This window comes from Abramis brama, assembly GCF_963993115.1.
Source record: "Abramis brama genome assembly, chromosome: 9".
NCBI lineage: Eukaryota > Metazoa > Chordata > Actinopteri > Cypriniformes > Leuciscidae > Abramis > Abramis brama.
In genome coordinates, this window is record NC_139971.1 from 17,587,596 (window position 1) to 17,613,042 (window position 25,447).

At 39.4% G+C, this 25,447-nt stretch overlaps 2 long non-coding RNA genes across 3 annotated transcripts; one reads left to right on the forward strand and one right to left on the reverse strand.

Moving 5' to 3' along the window:
* Nucleotides 1–713: 713 nt before the first annotated feature.
* LOC311089646 lies at nt 714–25,194 on the forward strand. Of its 2 annotated transcripts, none has more exons than XR_014607725.1 (4): nt 714–852; nt 7,469–7,539; nt 8,070–8,255; nt 24,218–25,194. It is a non-coding gene; the product is annotated as an uncharacterized lncRNA (long non-coding RNA). The 2 variants fall into 2 exon arrangements; XR_014607726.1 differs by lacking the exon at nt 24,218–25,194 and adding an exon at nt 22,770–22,859.
* Nucleotides 9,264–15,872, reverse strand: LOC311089645. Its single transcript, XR_014607724.1, has 3 exons — nt 15,718–15,872; nt 14,862–14,934; nt 9,264–13,380 (listed from the first exon to the last, which is right to left on the reverse strand). It is a non-coding gene; the product is annotated as an uncharacterized lncRNA (long non-coding RNA).
* Nucleotides 25,195–25,447: the final 253 nt, after the last annotated feature.

Here is a 25,447-nt window from a genome sequence, read left to right on the forward strand (position 1 = left end):
CCCTGATTATCTTCCGTTTAAGTTACTTTATCGGACGAGCTTCTCAAAACACGACACAACACTCACTTTCTCTTCTCCGTGCGTCTCTTATATTCCGCGCTCTTCTTCTCTTTTCTTTTCACGCACACTCAACACTGGAAACCAAACCGCCCGTCAAAATAAAAGTCAGCCAAAAAATTATAATATAATTAATAATAAAATAATAACTTAGATAATATATACACCTGTTACATTTCCCCCCTGCTAAACCCTGCCACTCCATCGACATCTCCAAACAGACCAGTTCCTGGGTAAACAAACAAAACACAAGAGCAGTTAAATTGGATTCAATGACACATTTTAAATTTTTGCTTAGACATCCTCTTTAGACAGAACACATTCTTTGACATTTTCTTTACACATGTATTGGCACTTTAAACCCAAATTACATAATGTAATCATCCTTATATCTTACAGGCAATCTACCCTGGGTTCCTCTCTTCGAACGTCTGAGGTTAGGTACCCCACTAGTGTCAGCTTCTGAAATGTCAGAGTCTTCAGATTCCCCATCTTGACCTGTGTCTACTCTCTCACTCCCAGCTACATTACCCTCCTCACGTACCACTCCACCCTCGACTTCCCCAGGTAAGCATGTATTTGGTAATTGTGTAGTATATGGAATGTAAACAATGTCTTGTGAGTCTGAGTCTGACAATTCGTTTTCTCTTCTTGCATGTGTAACCTGCCTTGTGGGTGAGGGGAAGGTACAGTGTCTCAATTGATCTCTGTGAACGACCTTTGTGGAACCTCCCTGCTCAGGACGTACAGTAAAGACTGGTAAACCTGCGTGATTTTGCTGCACTACCAAATACGGTACAGACTCCCACTTATCTTGGATTTTGTTTCGTCCCCTAAACTTGTGGTTACGTAACAATACTCTGTCACCAGGTCTAATGAGCGCTCCTGAAGCCTTGCGGTCATAGACCCTCTTCCTTCTCCTGGAAGCATCTTGAGCAGTTACCTTCGCCGTCTCCACTGCAGTTCTCAGGCGCTCATGGTGATTCTTTACCCACTCATCAAGATCATCCGCCTCATCATCAGTTAGGTCTTTTCCTCCTAGGACATCCATGGGCAGCCTTGCGTCCCGTCCAAACATTAAATAAAATGGGGAGTAACCGGTTGATGAATGAACGTGGCTATTGTAGGCCATCACAAGTTCAGGCAGGTAAGTTTTCCAATCCCTCTTCTTTTCCGCAGGTAATGTTCGCAGCATGTCGTGCATCGTGCGATTGAATCTTTCGCACTGCGCGTTCCCTTGCGGATGATAAGGACTGGTGCGACTCTTGCTAATTCCGTACAATTTACAGAGCTCTTTGATTACGCTTGCCTCGAAACATCTGCCTTGATCCGAGTGCAATCGGGCAGGACACCCATAGCAGACAAACCAGTGTTGTACGAGGGCCTTGGCTGTGGTAAGTGCTGTCTGATTTTTCGTCGGGACTGCCACAGTAAATCTTGTAAACATATCTGTAAGCACTAGAACATTCTCGTAACCTCCTGCTGATCTCTCAAGCACGGTGTAATCCATGGCAAGAACTTCTAGAGGTGCAATTACGTTGGTGCAGGTCATAGGAGCTCGAATCCTGGGGAACACATCCTTAGCTAGAGTACATCTTCGACACTGGGTTACCCATGTTTGTACGTCATTGGCCATTGTGGGCCAATAATAACTCTGTCGCATCTGCTCTAATGTACTCCTGCTGCCAAAATGTCCTCCATGTTCATGGACTCCCTTATACACTTTCTCCCGTAAAGACTCAGGCACTACCAACTGCCAAATCTCTTCTCCGTCTCTTGGGTCCGTAATTACTCGGAACAGCACTTCGTGTCTTAATTTCAAACGCTCCAGCTGTCTAGCTAGCTTCTTTTGCTGGGTTTCCATATCTCGGAACGTACGTGTCATTATCCTCCTGTTCTCAAGTACAGCGTTGTACACAGATGCTATACAAGGATCCTTCCTCTGTTGCTCTTTGATGGATGACCAGCTATAACCATCAACACTCTTCCTTATTGCTGCTTGTTTGGCAACTCGGACAACAGACTTGTCAACCCCTTCTTCTTTACCTGGCCAGAGGCAAGCCCATACCTCATCTGATGTCAACCGAATGAAGTCTTTCCCATTGTCATCCTCCTCGGGTTCCATACCCCAGGGAATCCTAGAAAGAACGTCAGCATTGATGTTCTGTCTGCCGGGCTTGTAACACACCTCAAAGTTGAACTCTGCCAACTGTGCAGACCAACGCTGTTCTACTGCTCCGAGGTTGGCTGTCTCCAGGTAGCGAAGAGGGTTGTGGTCGGTAATAACCTGAAATTTTGCAAATATCAGGTATTCCTTAAATTTCTCAGTTACTGCCCATTTAAGGGCAAGTAACTCCAACTTGAAGGCACTGTAATACTTGTCATTTTTTTCAGATCCCTTTAGACCTCTGCTCGCGTAGGCAATGACACGTTCAACGCCCCCCTGCTTTTGACTGAGTATGGCTCCAAGTCCATTGAGGCTCCCATCCGTCGTGAGTATGAACGGACACTGGAAATCAGGGTAAGCCAGAATCGGAGGTGACATGAGACAACTCTTTAGCTTGCTAAATGCGGACTGACACTCATCACTCCAGACAAACGCCTCTGCTGACTTGCCTTTGTTAACTTTTCCCACCAGGGAATGTAGGGGCTTTGCCAGCTGTGCGAATCTTGGAACAAAACGACGATAATAACTCATAAATCCCAGCAGCTGTCTAACCTCCCTAACATTCGTCGGTGAAGGCCACTCATCCAAGCACTGAACCTTGTCCTTGTCCACCTGAACTCCCTTCGACGAAATGATGTGTCCCAAGAACCGGACCTCTGGCCTCAGGAGAAAACATTTACTCGGTTTCAGCTTCAGTCCATGCTGACGCAACCTTGAGAAAACAAGCTCCAACTTCTCACAATGACTCTTGAAATCCACAGAGAACACGATAATATCGTCAAGATAGATCAAGAGAATATCAAAGGCCAGATCACCTAATGCTGCACTCATCAATCGCTGAAAAGTGGCCGGAGCGTTGCATAAGCCAAACGGCATCCGTGTCCACTCAAACAACCCGAACGGAGTTGTGACAGCAGTCTTCTCCCGATCTGATTCTTGTACCGCCACTTGGAAATAACCTGCCGTGAGATCCAGTGTGGAAAACAACTGTGCATTCCCCAAAGCATCCAAGGATTCCTCCACACGTGGAAGGGGGTAGGCATCCTTGAATGTGACTTGGTTGAGTCTCCTGTAGTCGCAGCAGAAACGAACACCTCCATCTTTTTTTATCACAATGACTGCAGGCGAGGCCCACGGACTGCGACTCTCGTTCAGTACACCTTGACTAACAAGATCTTGCACATGTCTCTTAAACTCTTGAAAAACGTGAGGTGGTACTCGTCGATGGCGTTGTTTTATTGGCTGTGCATCTCCGGTAGGTATGCTATGTGTCACTGTTGTTGTGTATCCATAGTCTGTGTCACTCTTGGAGAAAACATCACTGTAACGTGTCAGCAGAGTATTTAACTCCTTCCGTTGCATCTCAGACAATCCGTCCTGATTCATCCGAACAGGAATTGACAGTTGTTCGGGCTGACTCTCAATCTTAATGCTGCACTGTACATGTCGTTTAACACGTAGCTCATCATCATCCTCTTCGAATTCCACCATTTGCTTTGGGACTACTTTTTGAGGCTTAGACACAACTGCAATCCTGGATCTCGGCATCAACCTGACGGTTTCTTGACATAGATTTAACACGCGCACCGGAACTTTACCCTTTTCTGGGCTTGCAAGCACATTGGCTACTAACAATCCTTTTGGAAGGGTAACAGAACCTGTGGACTCCACCAACACTTGATGCTTCACTTGATGAGGTATACTGCAGTGGCCTTCCACAATCTTCTCACTTAAGGGTGGGATTATCACAACTTGCTTCCCAGACACCTTAACAAATCCTATCCTTCCTTCTGGGCCCAAGAGTCCTTCATCTTTTTTTACTTTTGCTATCACTCGTCTGACGTTAGCATCTGCACATTGGCTCACTTTGCTCTCCTTATCCAAATCCTTTCCAGACAGTACAAGGTTTTTCAATTCACTAAGCACATTCATCCCCACGATTCCAGCCAATCCCTTCATCTCCTTCACGTCGGGGTTCGAGTCTGTGAGCACGAAAAAACACTTCCCTGGAAGCAGAGTTCCCATGCACTCTATATCTGCCTGTAGACATCCAAGAACAGGAATGTCTAGTCCGTTTGCAGCAGTGAGGCGCACCCAGTTAGCAGACGACAGCTGTATCTCTTGTCCTCCGAAATTATGTTTAAAGTGAGACTCCGAGATGGTGGTGACCTCTGAACCGGTGTCCAACAGGCATTTGGTGGGCACCCCTGCTATTTTTACATCCACTGTCAAACAGTCTCCAAAAGCACTATCCATAAGTGTTTCTGGTGCTATATCTGCATTCCAGTCAGCTGTATGGCTCCGGATAACTGAAGGACCATTGGTGCTTGCCAAGTCACCCGACGAAGCTCCTCTTAACACCTCAGATACTTCCGCCATTTGTGATGACGCAGTGCCCCGGTTACCCAGCTCCTTAAGCTGCCTACAACGTCGACTCGTGTGACCTGGTTCACCACATGTGTAACAGATATATTGCCCTTCACTGTTTTTCAGTGGCTGTCTTCTCATAACACCCGGCTGGGGATCAACTCTCCCTTGACTATGGACAATTCTGTACAGTTCTTCCTGCCGTGCAGCTATCTTCTCTATTGCCTCGTGCAACTTTTCTAATGTCAATGAGGATGGATTGTCACCAGTCGCAACTGTAGTGTGAGCTGCCACTCTCGCACGCACAGGGGTCTTCAAGTTACCTTCAGGCTGTGCTTCCTCTTCCTCAGACCATGTGATGGCGTCCTGCATCAGCTGTGCAAAAGTCAAGCTCTCTTCTTAGGAAATCATCCCTCAGTCCAAGGACTAACTGCTCTTTCAAAACACTCTCTTCATCTGAAACTCGTCTGGGCTCTCTGCGTTTCACCTTGTGGAGCTTTTCTCGTAAATCGTAAGCATAGGCGCGTATGGTCTCACCAGGTGCTTGCTTTCGATCATAAAAATCTTTCAACCTCGTGCCAATAGGTACCTTGTCTCCATAGGTTTCCTGGAGCAGCTGGAAGATGGACTCCACACTGTTATCCACTTCTTCCATCATGAACTTCACAGTATCTTTAGCTTCTCCCTTTAAGTGCTGCTTTATCAGCTCCACCTGATCCTCTTCTGGCACCTTCATGACTCGAAAGGCTGATTTCATAGAGACAATCCACTCTTCCACACTTCCTTCTCCGGGTTTTGTGGTGCCAGTGAAATCGGTAAGTTTATGATCTCTTGGGATATAGATTGTTGCTGGGGGTGCACGAGTGGCTGCTTGCTGCTCCATTACTGCTCTGGCCAATGACAGGGCTTCTCGCTGCTCCGTTCTGGCATGATCCAATGCCCCAGCTTGCTCCGCTAACCTCCTCTGCATTTCAGCGAACTCCTTCTTCAATTCTTCCAGTTCTGCCATTTTTCTTCTTGCTCACAGACCTGGGACAGAATAGTGCAACAACAACAAAAAAACTAGGCTAAGTATGATCCTGTTCGTGACGCCACTTATGTAGCGAGTATTTAACTCGTCTTGTAGGGGGAATTTTATTAGTGCTGCCACGGAAGACTGAATAACGTAAAGATCTTAGTCCCCGCTTTCAGTGCTTTTAATCTCATTACACACTAATTGTATGTATGTTGTGTCCTACTCTATTAAAATGTACAGACCGACGAGGGTAGGCTTCAGTATGAGTAAACGTAACAAGATGGTTTCCTGAAGTAATATTAAATGTGTCAGACAGTTTAATATACTCCTCCCTCCCCTAGTCTAATAAAGTAGCTGAGATGCCCCTACTCCCTGACAGCTCTAAACAAAAAAAAACAAAACAAAAAAAAAGTACAATGCAGGTAAGTACGAAGATTAAACAACATTTATTCCCTCTGACCTTTTCTTCCTTGAAGTCAAGTGTTAGTTCAGGATTAATAATCACAAAATGAAATAAAATGTATTTTCTTTTAAACTCACTACAACCCAAACACTTTCAATGTAAAAGGCATACACTTGTAGCAAGATAAACCCCACTTCAAAAAATATATAAAAAAAACAAAAAAAACACTTGTCACTTTTGTAAACACCAGTTAGGATGAGTTCACAGTTTTCAAATGATCAACTTCAAATAATCAAACAATCACATTTGGAAAAACAACAACAATGGTACAATGAAATTTCACATCTGGAAGAGCACTTACGTGAAACGTCCCTTTATGTGTTCACTCAGTTCATTTGAGTTCTGTAGTTCAACTGAACTCTCACAGTTCAGTGTTCCTCAGATCAAAAATATCAAAAAGGAATCAATTGAAAAGTTGTCTTGACGTAGCGTGCGTTGAAATTAACTTGAGGTTTTCGTAGAAATATCACTCAAGCTTAATGAAATGTCCAACAAAAACAAAAACAAAAAATAAATCAAAATGAGTCGAAAAGTAAGTGAATCAAATGGAGATGAATCAAAAATGAGATATCAACTAGAATGTATCAAACTGGGATACACCAACGGAGAGGTGTCAAACTGAGATGTCGTTGGATGGCAGGGTAATACAAAATAGTCTTAAACTTAAATCTTCTCCAAAAAAAAATATGTTCAGCGCCAACTGCAAGCATCGATTCCCATCTCACGTGCAATGACACGTGCCGAACACTCAAATACACGTGACCAGTCTGATTGAAACGTTAATTCGTAAGAGTGCTTTTCGAACAAGATGAAAGAAGTCAAAAGCTCAACAAAAATGTGAAAAATCTCTTCAATCGTCCCCAATCAGGCTAAATTTGTACTTTAAATGCACTCACAGTTCTCGTAGCCTTCACAAAACATTACTGCGTCACTCCAACAGTCCAATGCAATGCGATTCACGGATCAAAACTACACAAAAACTACGAAATGCGGAACAAAAATCACTTTATATCGTCCTGTATTCGACTAAAGCCCTGATTATCTTCCGTTTAAGTTACTTTATCGGACGAGCTTCTCAAAACACGACACAACACTCACTTTCTCTTCTCCGTGCGTCTCTTATATGCCGCGCTCTTCTTCTCTTTTCTTTTCACGCACACTCAACACTGGAAACCAAACCGCCCGTCAAAATAAAAGTCAGCCAAAAAATTATAATATAATTAATAATAAAATAATAACTTAGATAATATATACACCTGTTACATTAACATAGGATTAACATAGGTCAGGCTTGGCTACCTAATGTCATTATCTGTATAGATTATCTCTAGACGCCAGCACTGGGTGTAAGCTGTGTCTTTGAAACCAAAAATCAATCAATGTTTGTTCTTTCCTGTAGGAGAGAAAAATTGTTTCCATCTGCGAAAGCTCTAACAGCGAGCTACAGAGGAGGAAGAGGAGGAGGACTAGGTAATTAGCATTGCATTTACCCAAAAGAAATAGAAATGTCTAACAGATTATTTAAGATTTTACTTGATTTAAAGACCCTGTAAATCGCTCCCAACCTGGTTACCTTAAAAAAGTGAAAATGTGAGAGACAAGGTGTCACAGTGTCTGGGTTGTCATGTGCTTGTGTTCTAGTTCTGTTTATTGTGAGCACATGGCTTGTCATGTGTTTCCCTTGTGCCATGTGCTCTCCTGTCTATTGTCTAGCCCCTCCCATCTTGTTATCTGATTATTGGTTAATTTGTCCCACCTGTCCTTCTCGTTACCCTCCTTTGTTTGTTCCCCTTTGTAGTCTTGTGCTGGTTCGTTTGTCCAAGTTACTTGTTCCTTGTGTTTCCTTCCTGCTTGCTCACAGTGCTTTTTGAGTTTGTACCTTATCTACCTGTCACTAATAAGTTTCCTCTGCATTTGAATCCTCGTCTCAGTTCTGACTATCCCGTGACACAAGGGTGAATTGTTATAATGAACTTGCTTTACTTTTCCTTATTTCCCAGTTTCCTAGAAGAGGAAATGAAAGACAAAATTGAAGAGCTGTTGCTTGCAGCAGAGGAGCTGCCAGCAATTTCACAAGCCTTGCGGGACCTGGGACAATAATGCCAGGGACAGAATATCAACTGTGGCCTTGACAGAGGCACAAATCACCTCTGTCAGGGACGCATTCCAGTGCGTCATATGCAGAGGTAAGCTACATGTTAACTCTCTCACATAAATCCTGTTTGCAAATACACTTTTTCATATGTTTTAACCCTCTGAGGTCGGCAAACGCGCGGGCGCGTTTTGCTGGATTTTCTCCACATTGTAGCACTATAAACTTAAATTACTCCGTCATTTATGGTCATACAGAAAAAAGAAATATAAAAAAAGAATCTGTGATATTTCTACTTTTGTATGTGTCCACTTACAATCAAATCAAAACATTGTGCTTTTGTAAAATAAAGAAAATAAACAGGGTGTGCGTTCTGCCTCTCCGTTGCGGTGAACTTTATAAACTGAAACAAAACTCAGCGAATACTTGTCACACATTTATGAGCCATATACCTTTATAAACATTTAAGTGTGTACTTTTAAATGATCGGATTCAAACTGAAAACAAATATTCTCTGTTTAAGTAATTTGTATAAAACCAACAAGATGTCCAGCTTCTCAAACGCTTCCTAATTATTTTTTAATTTACCACGCCAACTCGCGCAAAAGATATTCACATGCAAATCTCCACATGGAACGCGATCGCGCTCATTAGGCCTACCTCAAAAACAAAACACCAAAACACTTCACAAGTCTCTGCCTGAGCTTACATTGGATTTACATCAGAAGAAGAAGAACGCAATTTGAAGACAAGAAAGATGTAAGGTAAGAAATTCTTACATATTAGTTTGCTATTGTTGCATAAATTTCACATTGCAGTTGAACTGTTGCTAGATATATGGTGAATATTATAATATTTAGACCCGCGTTTACTGTTACTGTGTTTGTGGATATCTGCTCAAACGTAGTGTTTTACGGTGTGTCCTTTAACCTTTACACCTTTTACCTATTTATTTATTATTCTCAGGTAGGTAAGGAAAGTCGAATCTGGACAAAACTATAAGCATTCAAAAATAGTTACAATTAATTCAGCAGACTTCCCTGTGGTCAGTTCTTGCTTAAGGCTCTTAAATTATAACTCAGGTAGACAATCTCTTGCCAATAATATAATATAAGTTTTATTAAAGTTAACAAAAGTTATATCAAAGTTACAGTTAGGTTACAATAATAAGTTTCAACAATCAGCTGGTTACAGGCGTCGAGGGACACTGCGCTATTCAGTATCCAACAATTCAGTCTCTCTCTCAGTCTTTTATACGCAGGCTTCGAAATGCAGGTTCCAGACTCTCCTCTGACGTCATCAAATGGAATTCTGCCAACTCCTTCGACACGGCCCTCAGTTGTTTACGGCGTATCCCTTCACGGCGCCTCCGACTTCTCTTTGTCTGTTTTCTTCTTCTAATCGTCTGCAACATATACCTTAACTAGTACATTTTCCATTTATCATAAAAACTATTTCTAATACATAAGTACCTTCTACTCTAAATCAGTCAATACATACATTTCATGCAAGTAAGTAGTTTTCTTAATAACAGTGAAATCACACAATACGTATCTTGTTCAGCATCAATAACAGGGTTACATACATCTATTCAAGCAAAATAAATTATTATTATTATTTAGGTTACATCAATTCAAAGCAAATAAAGCATTAATCAAGGCAGTATAATTGCAACATCATCCTCTACATTAACACCCACTACTTTGCAATTTATGCGGTCTTGATTTCATCCTAACATTTTCAGGCTAAGGTATGGTTCAACTTGACCTTTAAACTTGTTATATTTTTCCAGAAGCATATACACAGTGCCATCTTTCATCAGCAAATTGGTATGATACACATCCATATAGTTTTTAATCCAAATTCGATCATATTTACGTTTCATTTGCACTTTATTAATCACCTGTCCAGTAGCGGCGCTACCAGGTGGCCAGATCTTTGTGCTCTGTTTGACAACCGTAAGGTAACGACCAAATCTTGTTCTCAAAAGTCGTCCATTTGTAATCTCATGTGCACAGACCCCCATTAGACGCCCCAAGGGATCCTCACACAGAAACGTACGGCTCCTTCCCGCCCTCTGGCAATCATTGCAGAAGCCAAGACAAGGAATCTGACACTCCAGACATATCTGCAGTGCGCGAGCCGCTTGTTTGATATTCGTCCCCCCAGGGCGTGAGGGTGGGCTGGTCTGAGTTTGTTTCGATTGCATTTGCTGAGTCGGAGTAAAATCCTCCTTTTCCAGGAATTCCACAAATTTCTCCGCCTAAGACAAAAAGCAGTTCATCAGCCTTGACCACTTTTAGAATTTCAGCTGTGAATTTATTATGCAAACAGTGCACAAGAATCTGATTTTCCATCCTCCACACTCTGTGCGCATCAAAATCATTAAACCATTCCTTTTGATTAAAAGGTTTTAAGTTCTTTTTAATTTTTTCCAGAATGTCTACATGCAATCCAGTCATCAATTCATAAGATTCGACAATATATTCTATCTCATCATAGTCATTTACCCACATAATAAATGCATTCTTGAAGAAACATTCCTGGCATAAATCTCCCATTACAAAGTTCACTCTACAGTCAGTCAGTAATTGACGACATCTCATACAATTGTCTTGTCCAATAACAATCCAGTAATTAAATTTTCTTGTCAATAATTCTCCACCTGGGGCTCTTCTGAGTTCCTATAGAAGCATTAAAAAAGTTTTTAACCAAATTATGTTTCTTCTTATTCATTCTTAAATTACTCAAAGTTGCATATCATATTCAGTTTCCATAATAAATTATGCATACATTATTAGAATTAATAACCCACATACATAAAGTTCAAAAATAAAAATAGAACATAAAACTTTAAACATACATAAGTATATAACCCTCCTTTTTATTTTACTTTTTTTTTTTTATTATTATAAATTTGCTTTAATAAGGAAAACAATGTTTTACCAAAATTTCCCAAAGATTATCATTCGGCTTTGGCCCATCATCAGTGCTAGTAGAAGCAGTTTTGCTGCAAGCCATGGTCGAGTGACTCAATTGTGCACGCTTAGTGGCAATGAGGCAAATGAGCCATGTACATCAAATGTAAAGTCTTAAACTTGAGTGACCCCCCTTACCAGAGGAGTGCTACTTTCGGTCAAGGTTTTTCGGTGCATCTTTTTCTCAATGAGTACTTGTTTATCTTCCTTATCAGTCCCAACCACCTGCATGATACCGTTAACAGTTGTACAACAAAGGCCTTTTAATAAACCTCTGAGAAGGCCTCCAAGTCCTGTTAGTTCCAACAAAATCAAAATCCCTATGAAAGCTCCTACAATTAAAATAACATACCAGTTATCAATTATCCATTGTATGGCCCCAAAAGTGTTGCCAATAATATTTTGTCCCATTTTTACAATGGTTTCAATTGTTTCTTTGGCTTTTTTCCCGACTATTTTCCATCCTTGGAGAACCTTACCACCGAAATGTTTCCAATCTTGTGTCGTCCACTGTCTGTATCCTGCATGTAAGTTAGTATATTGTAGTCTTGCAACGGTCCAGTACAATGGATATGGCGGCATGCATTTTCCCCTGTCTTCTCTGGCATAATTATCTTTATTATCCATATATATGGGCTTATAAGACGTGATTTCATAAGCCAACATCCTATTAATTCCTTGGTTAATATCCAATCTTCTAAGATTACTGTCTAAAGACATATTTAAATAACCCCATCCTGGGTAAAGAAAGGTTTTCCTTCCTTCAAAGTAATAAACAGTCCATAAGCTTCTGTCAATGGTCAAAACTTCTTTATCATCCAAAATGCCACTAATATTAACTGACATTTTATAATTAGGTTTTGGTACAGTCTTTATATTGTGGTATTCTGGAATTTCCTTAGGAATAGCCCAAATTATCCTAGTGTCATTTGTTTGAAATCTCATCCTTACTATAGGAAGTGGATAGTAAGCACCTAGCCAGGTATTTTTATATTTAATACCCATTCTGTCATGAGATTCTCTGTTGTTAATCTTAATTTTTTGAGCTTTCATGCTTTTAATTGTGATGCTTTCGAGAATATTTGTACCCGTGTCTCCCAACAAATCCCACAATCGGAATTGTATTATCATTTGATCAGTCTCAGTACCGTTTTCAGTAATTACGTTTGTCCACAAGTCACTATGTTTCATCATCATTGCTATTCGCAAACCTTGCCACGTTTGACCTTGTGCGTTCCTCCAAAAAGCTAACCAGTGTTTATTTTTGTCTTGTTGCCATGACATTCCAGCTCAGGCCATGTAGTTGTCCCCACATTGCCATTTCTTAGATCTATAGTCGCAAGGACAGATACTGGTAAGATATTCTTTTGACCGTTCAACACAATCTTGGTCCTTAATCATTGTTTTATAAGCGTTTAATGCTCTCAATCTCCAAACTGTGTGTAACTGCCAATTATACTGAGTTCCATCACACTTATTTAAGTCCTTTTCTGGGCAATCCTCCCAGAATTTATCTGTTATTATGCTAGCTTGGTACAGAGTTCTCAATCCTCTAGAATAGATACTTATTCCTTCAGTAGTTTCGCCTAATCTAGTTGAAATATTAAACCAATTAATCCATGAAAATGGATCCCACAATTGTTTCGGCGTTTCATACATTGTATACTTATTTCTAGTATAGTATTTTTCACAGTTTCTCTGGAATGCACGTTTGGGATCATACATCCCACCCTTTATCCGTCGGCGCTAGCGGTGTTGGAATAATCTGGGTTTCTTTATTTGGCATTATAATGTCCTCCTGTTTATCCATGTAACAGCCAAATTTCTCTCCAGGTCCAATATAAATTATGTCCTGCAGGCGGTGCCAAATCCAAACTTTCTTTGTTTGTGTAATGTTAAATGGGCTCGACCTTATTCTACATTTCACTAAGGTGTCTTTCCCCACTGTATAATTTTTAACTATTTCCTCACATCGGCTACATTCCTCCAATGTTTTACGCTCACATGGGCCTGAAAAGAATTTAGTCACTATAGTACAGTTTGAAACTTCTTTAACCGTAATCTCATCAACCACAATCAATTTTGTAGTGAAATCAATTATAGGCCAAATCCCTGTTAAAATTACCACCCCTGTCACCAACAATACCGTCAGACAGGGTCTTGGTAAACAGGGTTTCCGCCAGCGTTGTATGGTCCTGGCCCATTTCTCTCTCTCATCTCCGTCTTGTAATTGCATTATTCCTGAGGGAAAAATAAAAACAAAAACATAATAATGGCAAAAACAAATCATTTAAACCACCCTCCTTTCGAACCCCTTGTTAATCAATTAAATATTTAATCTTGTGCCAGATCGAGATCAACGGCACAGGCGAGAATTTGTGGTTCGGATGTAGTGGTCATATTTAATACAACTTTAAACATTAGTGTCAGTCTGTAAGCAGGCAAGTCTGCTGTTTCTCCCTCCATTATTGGCCTCTTGCCAGGAGATAAGGCAGCTGCCTGCTGGCTGTTCTGTCTCCAGAATGCAATCGGGACACACAGAACTTTGCTTCTTTTCAAGATTATCTTATTTGGACATCTTTCTTCATCCAATTGTCCAAATTGGCAACGCATATAGCTATTTGTATCGTCACATTCTCCGCGTCTCGGAAAATCAATTCTTGGTGCCATTATTTGCTCTCCTATATTACTTTCTAATAGTGTTTTAGCAATGGTGCCTAGAGACCAGATAATTCCAGTCCCGTTATCTGGCTGGAATGTTCTGCCCTTATCGTCAAAGCAAGTTTTCAAACTCCCTAGCTCCGGTCCCAGGGCTCTGGGATCAACTAGAAGCCACTTGCTTTGAATGTCATCCATATTTTTCTTAATACGATATGACCATAAATAATCGACGCCTGAATTTCCCAGCTGTTGTTGGTAATTCGTATTATCGATGCTCAATCCTGAGCCTTCGATCTTGCCTTTACTAGTTAAATCGCAAAATGTTTTATTCCAAGACCAAATTCTGTGTCTGCCATATACCAGCAACCTTCTATTTGTAATATCATCAAGACATATCTGGCATTTAATCCACTTATTCCCTGTCCACAGACAATCACAAACGGTTTGCCTTGCTCCAAGCCGCTGTGTCATTATCACTTCAATTTTAGGGAAACTAATTCTACATTCTTGGCAGAGAACACACAAAGCTGCTTTTATCCCTCCAGGATTTTTGTAATATTGATCTTTTGGTATTTTTGGCATAGTTTGAGGTTTACTATTCTTTAATTCCTTCCTGGATTTGGGCTTGCTCTTAGCAGGGCCTTCCCACCACAGGTATTCACCAAAACTACCGCAAATAACACACATTCCTCCGGAATATGCTTTATCACATTTTATGTTAACAGGTCCATTCAATCTGCCTGTCTGCCAGGCTTTTTCATGCTCGACATTCGTTGCTATATAATTAGCTTCACATTGTGTCATTAGAGTAGTTTCAATTCTAATCACACCCCTCTGGTTATTAATTTCAACCAACTTAATAAGCTCGTCCTTATCTCGTTGATAATCTTCCTGTTTGAACTCAATTTTCGCGTCCTTGGTTTTGAACCAGGACCAAATTCCTTTTACTCCAGATGCCATTCTCAGCTAATTCCACTGTATGTTTATCAATTATTTTAATTATTTTATCCTTCTTCATAATTAAATCTTTAAATGGTCTATTTTTATTTTTATTATCTAACCTTATCCAGACGTGATCCCCCACGTGGCACGAATCTTCAGGCTGGTCTTTTGACGTAGTCGGTCATTTGATCTCTGTAAGATTAACATAAAACATTAGTTCTTCCATATTTTCGTCCCATCTTTCGTGGTTGCAATTGGCACGGATCCAGCTCTTTATAATCCCTACAGATCTCTCCGCTATTCCGTTTGACTGTGGGCAGTACCTTACTGATTTTATTAAACTGATATGCTTTTCAGTTACAAAATCTTCAAACTGTTTTCCTACGAAATATGTGCCATTGTCAACCCGAATTCTTTGTGGACGGCCCCACGCAATCAGTAAGTCATTTACAGCTGTAATAATGGCATTTGCTTTTGTCTCTTTTAACGGCTTTCCCCAAATTCTGCCCATGAAACCATCTACTGCCACTAATATGTATTTATTGCCGGCCTTTGACCTCGGGATTGCAATGTCTAAAGACCATTCCTGGTTGACACTGTCTGGTGTAATGGATCCAAAGTCACTTCGTATTGTTTTATTATAGCCTTTACGCATGCATGATTCACAATTCATCCTTATATTTCTATATTTCTGTCTCCAGTTAGAAATATGTGTTTTATTATCTGTCAGAACCTTGCCAACTAAATTTACACTTGGGTGTTTAAGTTGGTCATGTATTTTCTGTATTACATTTTGCTCTGTATCTTTAATTATCACTATGCGCCGCATGTGCACTAGCTTGTCAACCTCGTTATTTCCAATAGCTAATGCGCTGTCTGCCTTGGAATGTCCAGGTTGATGTATCACTGTAAGGTCAAAATCACCTATTATTTTCTGAATGTCTTGCCATAATGTTGCGTGTTCAATTGGCTTACCTTTGGACTTGTTATAACCATTTTCTTTCCAGATATGCAAATTGTCATTAATTCCTGTCGCAACATAAGAGCTATCTGTGACAATTATGGCCTGTAAAATTCCCAGTTTCTGAAGTGCTTTCAGCGCCTGGAACACTGCCATGAGCTCCGCGTACTGGGCTGTGCCTTGCACCACTCCTTTTCCTGTATCTATGACCTTGTTGCTTTGTTTCATAATGAAAGCCCAGTGAGCTTCCTCATCTGCAGCCGTTTTTGAACCATCTGTAAAGGCAACTGTATTTTTATAGAGATCTAATGTCTTTTTCTGGCATTTTTTAAGTTCCTTTTGTCTAATTATTAAATCTGGATCCAGTAACATATTTTCCCATCTTTGCCATCGGCTGTTGAGCGCACGGGCGTCTTTAACTTTGTTTTTGGATAGATGAGCCAATACTGCTGTTTTTGTGTTAACAAATATTTTCTGGCCCCGCGCCAGGCCTTTCAGCTCTGAATAACGTTTGCTCAGTGCTGCAAGCTGCTTTTCTTCACAAGTGAACTTCACTTCTGGATTTTCCCAGTTTCCACTCAGAATTCTAACAGGTATGTTTCTTTTTTCATTTCGTACTATCAATTGGTACCCTATTTCATCTGTTTCCAAGTCAGCTTCTAAATTTTTCTCATCGTTTCTTCCTTCCAGCTGTCCTGAGTTTAATATAGCTGTTTTTAATTCTGTCAACGCTTCTTCAGCTTTTTCGGTCCATTTCAACCGTCCACCTTTTATAGTCGCATATATAGGTTTAGACATCTGGCTAAAGCGAGGGATTAAGTCTCTAACATAGCCCAATAGCCCCATTGTTTGCTGGACCTGTCAAACTGTTTTTGGGGTTTCAATCTGGTTTACTCTGTCTTTCATGGACTGAGTAACACCTCTGTTTCCCGCTGAAATCCAAAATCCTAAAAATTCGACCATGTCAGTAATTAATTGTGTCTTTTTTATATTTATTTTCAAACCTGCCTCCGCAAGTCGTTTCAACACGTCTGTGACAAGCTGTACGTGTTCTCGTTCTCCATTAGAAACGAGTAAAATATCATCAATATAAAGTTCAATGTCTAAGCCTGTCAAAATTTCGGCCAAAGTCGCTTGAAATATTACCGGACTGTTTAAATAACCTTGTGGAAGACGTCGGTAAACGTAGTGGTTTTGGTTCGCGGTAAAAGCGTTTTTTTCCTGGCTTTCTTCAGCCAGTGGCATCGCATAGAATCCATTGGCTAAATCAATTTTCGAATAAAATCGTCCGTCACGTATTTTCTCAACTGTATCTCGCGCGTTAATCAAATAACGTTTATCCGGTCGTGTTAAACGATTTAAAGCCCTGAAATTGGTAATAAATCTAAAAGTTCCGTCCGGCTTGGCAGCTAACTGGATCGGTGAGTTAGTTATAGCACCTTTGACTCGCTTTATAACTCCCTGCTCTTCAAGCTCTTGTATGGTTATGTTTAATTCTGCCAGTCCTTTTTTATTAATTGGGTATTGCCGTTGGGGTTTATGAATTCCACCCTCAATAACATGTGCAAATTTATCACTTACTTTGCCGCAGTCATTCTTGCTCCGTCCGTACGGAGTTTTGAGTCAAAAAACAAAACAAAACAAAAAACATAAAAACATTTACTATCTCTTAGTGTTGTGATCCCATGACGTCAGAAAATTGCGCTAAAACACTCACTGAGTTTTTATTACTTGTTTCACTGTTGTCTGAGTTGTCTGTCTGTTCCCAGCGAACTTGTCAGTTTTTCTAGTGTCGCTCTGATAACTTGCTCCATATTTTTTAAATCCTCCTGGCTTCTGGAATTTATTATTGTTCAATCTCTCTTTGAACTTTGGCCCATGAGCTTGTTTATTTTGCGGTGTAATATTTCTCTTTGTTTTCATATGTCTTGTAGCAAGATCATACTCAGCTAGTTTTTCTTAAATTTTTTGTCTGGTCGCATTATTAAGTAATGTAATTAAATTACGTCCGCCTGGGATTCTCCTTCCCACATGCCTCAGCAACGGAACTTTGTCAGCCTCAGGGATTTCCTGTTCAATAGATAGCCAAATTCCTAATAAGGGAATCTGCTCTTTTTGGGCATTAACAAGGGTTTTGGTCCATTCTTTAATTTTATCTTCTATGCCTGTCAAATTCCTCATCTTTCCCAATGCCTCAGACGATATTGGGTGGCCCGTACAAGTTTGGACCAATCTGGTTGCAGCATCACAACCCAGCTGTGCATTTTCAGCCGCTTTCATTATCCGTTCTGCATATGCACTCTGGTCTTCATGCTGTTTCTTATTTCCTACCTGCTTCCTAACCGCTTCTGTTAATTGTAATTCCAGCAGTTTTGCGTGTACGCTATCTTGGTTTTCTTCAGTTTCTTGTGGAGTCGCAACCTCTAATTGTCTATAAGAAGTTGTAAATCCAGGAGTCGCCGGCCGAATCCTGACTGTTTTTCTTTGACTTGTGACCTGTCTATCCTGGTCCTCCTTAATTCTGTCCTTCAGTCATATTGTTTCCGTACATTTTAATGTTTCTATTTCTTCTTTCAGACTTTTAATTTCTGATTTTAATGAACAAACTACTTTTTCCAGCTCTTTAACTATTTGTCTATTATACGCGTATCCTTCCTGATACAAGGCATTTTTTCCAGTTTTCGACCATCCTTCTGTGCGAGCGTCTCTCTGTGCAGATGGTGATCTGCTTGCCGATCTCATTTGTCCATACGTCAAACTTCTATCATTAACAATCTTCTTGTTCCAATGTCTTGTTAATGTTCTACCTCTTTTCTCACTGGTAGGATTTTTGAATGAAATTCCTTTTACCCGAACTTCCGGCCAATCGTTTTCTATTTGGTCTGTCACTCTTTTTAATTCCATCTGGCCTCCTCTTTTATTCCGCAGTCTAGACTTTTTGTAAATATTTTGTGTTTCACTGCTGTCACTGTCTATAGAAAATATTGAAGAATCTGAACTGTCCGAGTCATATTCAAACTCTGACAGCTCAGATTCGTCCTCAAACTCTGTCTCACCCTGTTTCATGTTTCTCTCCCCTGCAGGAACATTTCACAGAGGAGCAGATGGCTGAGAGGGTCCCGGCTGGTCTCTTTCCTCCCTTTTCTCAAGAATTTTTTCAAGTTCATCCTGATTTATGTTAGACATTAATAGATTTATGGTCAAATGACCTTCCTGGGACATATCTGTAATTCCCGATAATATGCCTTCTATTACAGAATTTACTGGGTGTTTAAATTGACCTGTTCCCATTAAAGTCATATGTATTTGATTTTCCTGTCTGCTTAGTGTTTCTTTTATCACTGCTGTTGTTATTGTCCTGGCCTCTAACCAGGAGCGGTCTGCATCACAAAATTCATCTCTGTAATCAGTCATTACTGTATGCGCCACATAATTCCACTGTGGAAGGCCAGAGGTTATTCTCACTGTCGCTACATGTTGCGGTCCGAGCTGGGCTCTCATATTTTCTATCTCCTGTAATGCCTGTTTACCTAGTTTATTGAAAATTGCCCCAGCTGTTCCAGAGCCAGTTATCATTTGTTTATTTCCATTTAGTATTACAACACCTCCTTCTGTTCTTTCGATTAAACTGTCTCTAATAAGCAGTCTTATTCTGCCTATTTGCAGCTCGTATGATTCTGGTGTAGGGGTGTGTTGATGGGCCATTGTAATAACACTGGCCCGGTCCTCATCGTCAATTACCGGTATTGTCAAACGGATTTCTTCCGCTTGTTCAAAGTCGTTGATACCCATCTGGTATCTTTTTAACTCTTTCCATGTCTGGTATTTGTCCTTTTTCTCTTTTTAACGCTTTACCACACGTCATAAATCTCTATTTTACCTTCATCTTTTTTGCTAATAGTTTTGATTATATTTTCCGCCTCTGGAGTTTTGCACTGTAATTGTATTGTACAGTTTTCATTATTTGCTATTTCTTGCATCCATCGCAATACTGCCAGACCCACTTCACTTTCTGTGAAGTTTCCTGACCGCAGTCCCTCCTTGGAGGGAAGCCAAAGGAGTATTTCTCCTGGGTCCGTCTCCTGGATTGATGTCTCTGCCTGTATAGCTATTTTTTGCCATCCTAATACACGAGAATCTCCCCATGTATATGCCTGAATAAAAATATTGCTGGATTTTTCTTTAGCTTTTGCTGCCATAGCTTAGCCTCTGTATAATAGAGCTATTTAGTGATTTCTTCACTTTTTATATAAGCCTATTATTCTTGTCTTCACTCAATTTTTTTCTTATGTGCACATTCAACCCTCTCTGGGTTTTATTATTATAAATTTTTCCACTCTCTCGGAATTGTATTTTTATAGAAATCTTTACCCTTTCTGGGTATGCCTATAGCATTAATTTTTCCACTCTCTCGGAATTTTTCTCTCTCTATGTTGTATTTGCAAATACTTTTCCTCTTTAAATATAGTATTTTGACCCTTTCAGGGATTTTCTTAAAATACTCTATTTCTGCCCTGTCAGGGCTTTTTCTCTGCTTAGTCGACTTATGTGTAGTGATTTCTATATTACATCAACTATTTAACCTTAAGCATATTCACGCTTACTCTATTTGGCAAGCGCTCAATTGTCTAATTCTGGCCAGTAATTAGACAATTAAAGCACGTTGGGCGCCATGTTTTACGGTGTGTCCTTTAACCTTTACACCTTTTACCTATTTATTTATTATTCTCAGGTAGGTAAGGAAAGTCGAATCTGGACAAAACTATAAGCATTCAAAAATACTTACAATTAATTCAGCAGACTTCCCTGTGGTCAGTTCTTGCTTAAGGCTCTTAAATTATAACTCAGGTAGACAATCTCTTGCCAATAATATAATATAAGTTTTATTAAAGTTAACAAAAGTTATATCAAAGTTGCAGTTAGGTTACAATAATAAGTTTCAACAATCAGCTGGTTACAGGCGTCGAGGGACACTGCGCTATTCAGTATCCAACAATTCAGTCTCTCTCTCAGTCTTTTATACGCAGGCTTCGAAATGCAGGTTCCAGACTCTCCTCTGACATCATCAAATGGAATTCTGCCAACTCCTTCGACACGGCCCTCAGTTGTTTACGGCGTATCCCTTCACGGCGCCTCCGACTTCTCTTTGTCTGTTTTCTTCTTCTAATCGTCTGCAACATATACCTTAACTAGTACATTTTCCATTTATCATAAAAACTATTTCTAATACATAAGTACCTTCTACTCTAAATCAGTCAATACATACATTTCATGCAAGTAAGTAGTTTTCTTAATAACAGTGAAATCACACAATACATATCTTGTTCAGCATCAATAACAGGGTTACATACATCTATTCAAGCAAAAGCATTATTATTATTTAGGTTACATCAATTCAAAGCAAATAAAGCATTAACCAAGGCAGTATAATTGCAACATCATCCTCTACATTAAAGATAGGGTAGGTAGGAATTTTATAAAAAACTTTTTTCCAAATTTGTTTAAACTTTCTATATATATCAATACATAATTAAAATGTAAGTACTCTGAAAAAAAAAGAGTATAAAAATCGAGTGACTCTAGACCGTTCATTATTTCCATTCGGGACGAAACAAAGGATTGGCTTAGGCGACTGTCACTCTCTTGCAACCATGGCAACACCCTTTTGCCACACAGGATCTGCCCATATGCGCGCGCACCCGTTTGATTTGAGGAATTCAAGAGGCACGGAACCTAGGAATAGCAAAACAATGGCAGAGAAAGAGCAATCAAAAATTCACATTACCGGCATATGCAGTTAGCGAAGGCAAACAGGGCAAAAAAGGAAGACAGTACTAGAAAAGGTAATGAACAAAAAGTCTTTGAATAAAACGCGTGTCAATATCCTCGGACCCTAGTTGCACGTCCTCTTGCACGACCTCCTGCTTCGCCCTCGACCCCGGACCATGTCCTCGAGCTGACGATGCGGTACTTGTCTCTGGAGTGTAACGTTAGTCCTCATCAGAGTCAACAATGCTTTCATCATGGAAACTCTTACATGCAGAACACCGTATATGTTATGAATCTTACACGAAATTCATCTTCATCACAGTGTAACTGATGGTAATGGAAAAACATGTATGCAATGCAACCTGTTTTTAGCTTTGCCTTATAGATATAACTAGCTCGTTAGCGAATCAAAAAATATATATTTTAAACTTTACCAATATCAATATGCTAGCTTGATAGTGAGTACTAAAATACATCTTATTTGTTTATATTCATAATGATAAAGTTAGATTTTTTTATTACATGTGATTCTGACATGATGTCACTGCATGCACTGCGCTCCTTCCTCTCCGCTCGTCTCAGGTAAATAATGCATCTTCCAGTTCAGAGGTCGGAGTCGCGCGTTCATGTGTTTTGGGGGCGTGGCTTTGGAAGGAGCCCAGAAGGGAGGGGGTGGAGTGAATGGAAATAATGAGCTGTCTTTAAAACAGTCGTGAGAGGTCTACAGACACTCGATTTTTATACTTTCTTTTTCAGAGTACTTACATTTTAATTATGTTTTGATATATAAATAAAGTTTAAACAAATTTGGAAAAGAAGTTTTTTATAAAAATCCTACCTACAATACCTTTAACAGTAGATATGTATATGGTAACCATAATGTTTTATATTTGAGCGCGATCGCGTTTGAATGTATCATATTTTGGATCGTGATCGCGTTTGAATGTATCATATTTTGCAGCGCGATCGCGTTTGAATGTATCATATTTTGGATCGCGATCGCGTTTGAAAAGCAAACGGCTTCATGTTTTTACTATTATCTCATTTCATATCATCATAACGAATGGAAACATTTGAAGTAACATGATAATCCAGAACATCCAGCACTGTGCATAGCTTATGCCTACAAGGCACAACAAACCTGGTGTTCATTATATTATATATTGTTGGAAACATTTGTGTGTATGTGTATTCTGTGAATTTTAAAAAGCAATTTTAATCAGAAAAATCTAAAATTTATTCCCAAAATCGTGCAGGCCTTTCTCTTGATATCAGTATGTTCACTTTTTTTTTTCAGGGCCCAGATGCCACTGAGGACTTCAACATTCACATGAGTCTCTGTACATGAACATGGTAAAGTGAAAATCAAACACCTTGGAAATGAAAGGTATGTACAATGTTTTTAGGAATGGTACAAAGGTCTCTGTCTTTGGATCATTGTTTTCAATAAGTGTTTTTTTGGCATTTGTTGTGTATCTTTGGACTATGTTGTGTTGTAAATAAATCCAAACAATTTAAAAGCCATTCTTTTTAAAATCTCCTCATTTACAGTATTGTGCAAGGTTGCTCAGAATGACAGGGCCTGATAGCTCCTAATAGGGCCGTTAGGGGAGGGTCTTTGTCTTTCTCAGGTGTGAAAAGCTTACATATTAATGACCTCCGCATAAAGCTTTTTCACACAAAACACGTCGTAACATTTTTAAATCAATATATTGTCTTATCTGAATGAGCAGTCGGGATGATTTTCACATAGTTTTAGAGCAAATATTCTAGGCTACGTCATACAATTTTCAAAAGTCTTGTGAAGAAATAATCAGTATGGGTTTCATGGCCTTATTTCAGTGAGAATTTTTTTTTGTATTTTCACAAACCACGCATAAATGTCATTATCTCAAAACTACAAACTTTTACATACATGCTGCTGATATATTATTGTAGCAGAGTTTGTGCTGAATACAGTGTAATTAGACTTTAGCCATGAAAATGTCACAAGTAACAGAAATAACCAGAAATGTCAGAGCATGTCAGAACACCTCCAGGGCCCAGAAAACAGCTCAGACCTCAGAGGGTTAAGGCTGGTAACAGACTGAACAAACAACTCCCTGGTTCTGCACATAAAGGACAAAAGCCACAGCATGCATGTCTTCTCCAACATCCATGCCATGGCGTTGGAAGTGACAGTGTGTAGCTGGAGATAGAGCTGTGCAATTTATCTAATTTTAATGACGATTTCTATTTTGTCTTCCAACGATTATAAAAACAAGTTAACCAAGATAAAACAATTAGTGCGGCGCATGCTATTTCGCAGTTTTTTCACAGCCGTCAAAGTGAAACACCAAAAGAGGTCGCTACGACCGTCGTGACAACGTCTTCAGTACGTTAAGTTAAACGTTAGTTAATTTTGATTTGATGAATACAATGACTCAACACAACATGCAAGTATGTGTTGTATAATAAAAATGCTGATATGCAAAAGATATTGAACACCAATTTAAGGCTACTCATAAGCAAATTATTACTCAATCATCATCCTAAGCTTAGCTTTGTGCATATAATGTGTTATATTGAAATATGATTTTCATATCTCAATGTTCATACCAAATCAGTTTCCACACCTTACTTGCAAGAACAAAGTACAATATCTTACAATATTAATTGTTGCAAAGCCAGGTTTGATAAAACTTTAATTTTGTGTTTTCTGTATGAGGACAGCACATTGTTGTTCTATTATTATGAATCTTGCAGATGCCATGAGGAACCCCGTGGCGACCCCATGCTGCCGCAGCGTTATTGGATGCCAACGCTGCATTCAACAATGGCTAGTTAATGAGTCCAGCTGCCCGAAATGTAGGGACGGCAGTTTTGCCGAGGTTCATTTTGAAGTGACAGGGATGGGAGATGTCATTAACATTTTAAGGGACACAATTCGGGAGTAAGTTTTGAAGTTACTTTTTTTTTTTTGGGGTTTCGGTTTTGTTCATACTTAGAAATTGGTAACCTGTTTTAAGTAATGTTCAGCTGTTTTATGTATTTCTACCAGTTTTGGAGTGGGGAATGATTTGATTAAAAATGTTTTGTAATAATACATGTTGGGATGAAAGGTACTCACAATTCGGGAGTAAGTTTTGAAGTTACTTTTTTTTTTTTTAGGTTTCGGTTTTGTTCATACTTTAGAAATTGGTAACCTGTTTTAAGTAATGTTCAGCTAATGTTCAGCTATTTGTATGTATTTCTACCAGTTTTGGAGTGGAGTGGGGAATGATTTGATTAAAAATGATTTGTAATAATACATGTTGGGATGAAAGGTACTCACAATTCGGGAGTAAGTTTTGAAGTTACTTTTTTTTTTTTTTTTGGTTTCGGTTTTGTTCATACTTTAGAAGTTGGTAATCTGTTTTAAGTAATGTTCAGCTATTTGTATGTATTTCTACCAGTTTTGGAGTGGAGTGGGGAATGATTTGATTAAAAATGTTTGTGATGAAAGGTACTGGATTGAGTTTGTTCATGTTTATTTGGTTTGTATGTGTTCATTGTTAAAATGTGACTGTTCACATAAAATAACCCAAAAAAGTGTTTGTCTACTTTTGGTCCTTGAGAAAAAAGTCTGTTTATTACAGATGGCAGCAGGCTTTTAATGGTATACCTCTCTGTATGTTACAATGGTACATAATATAGCTGCTTAATAACACTGAGACACAAAAGGATTAAAAGATGGTTTCAGTTTGATAACAAGGCTGTTTTTGTAGATGATCAGATGTCAGTGATTTAGTTGACCTGTGTGGTTATCCCATTGGTTATACGTTGTCTAATCTTGATTTCTTTGTTTTTTTTACAGTGTTGATGAAGTCAAAATCTTTAACATACATAAAATATATACAAGTACACATACATGCGTACATGTACTCATGTACACAGTGTGATGGAGCATAGTGCAAAGGATATTGGAATAAGTATTATGTGCAAGTGTTATGTACT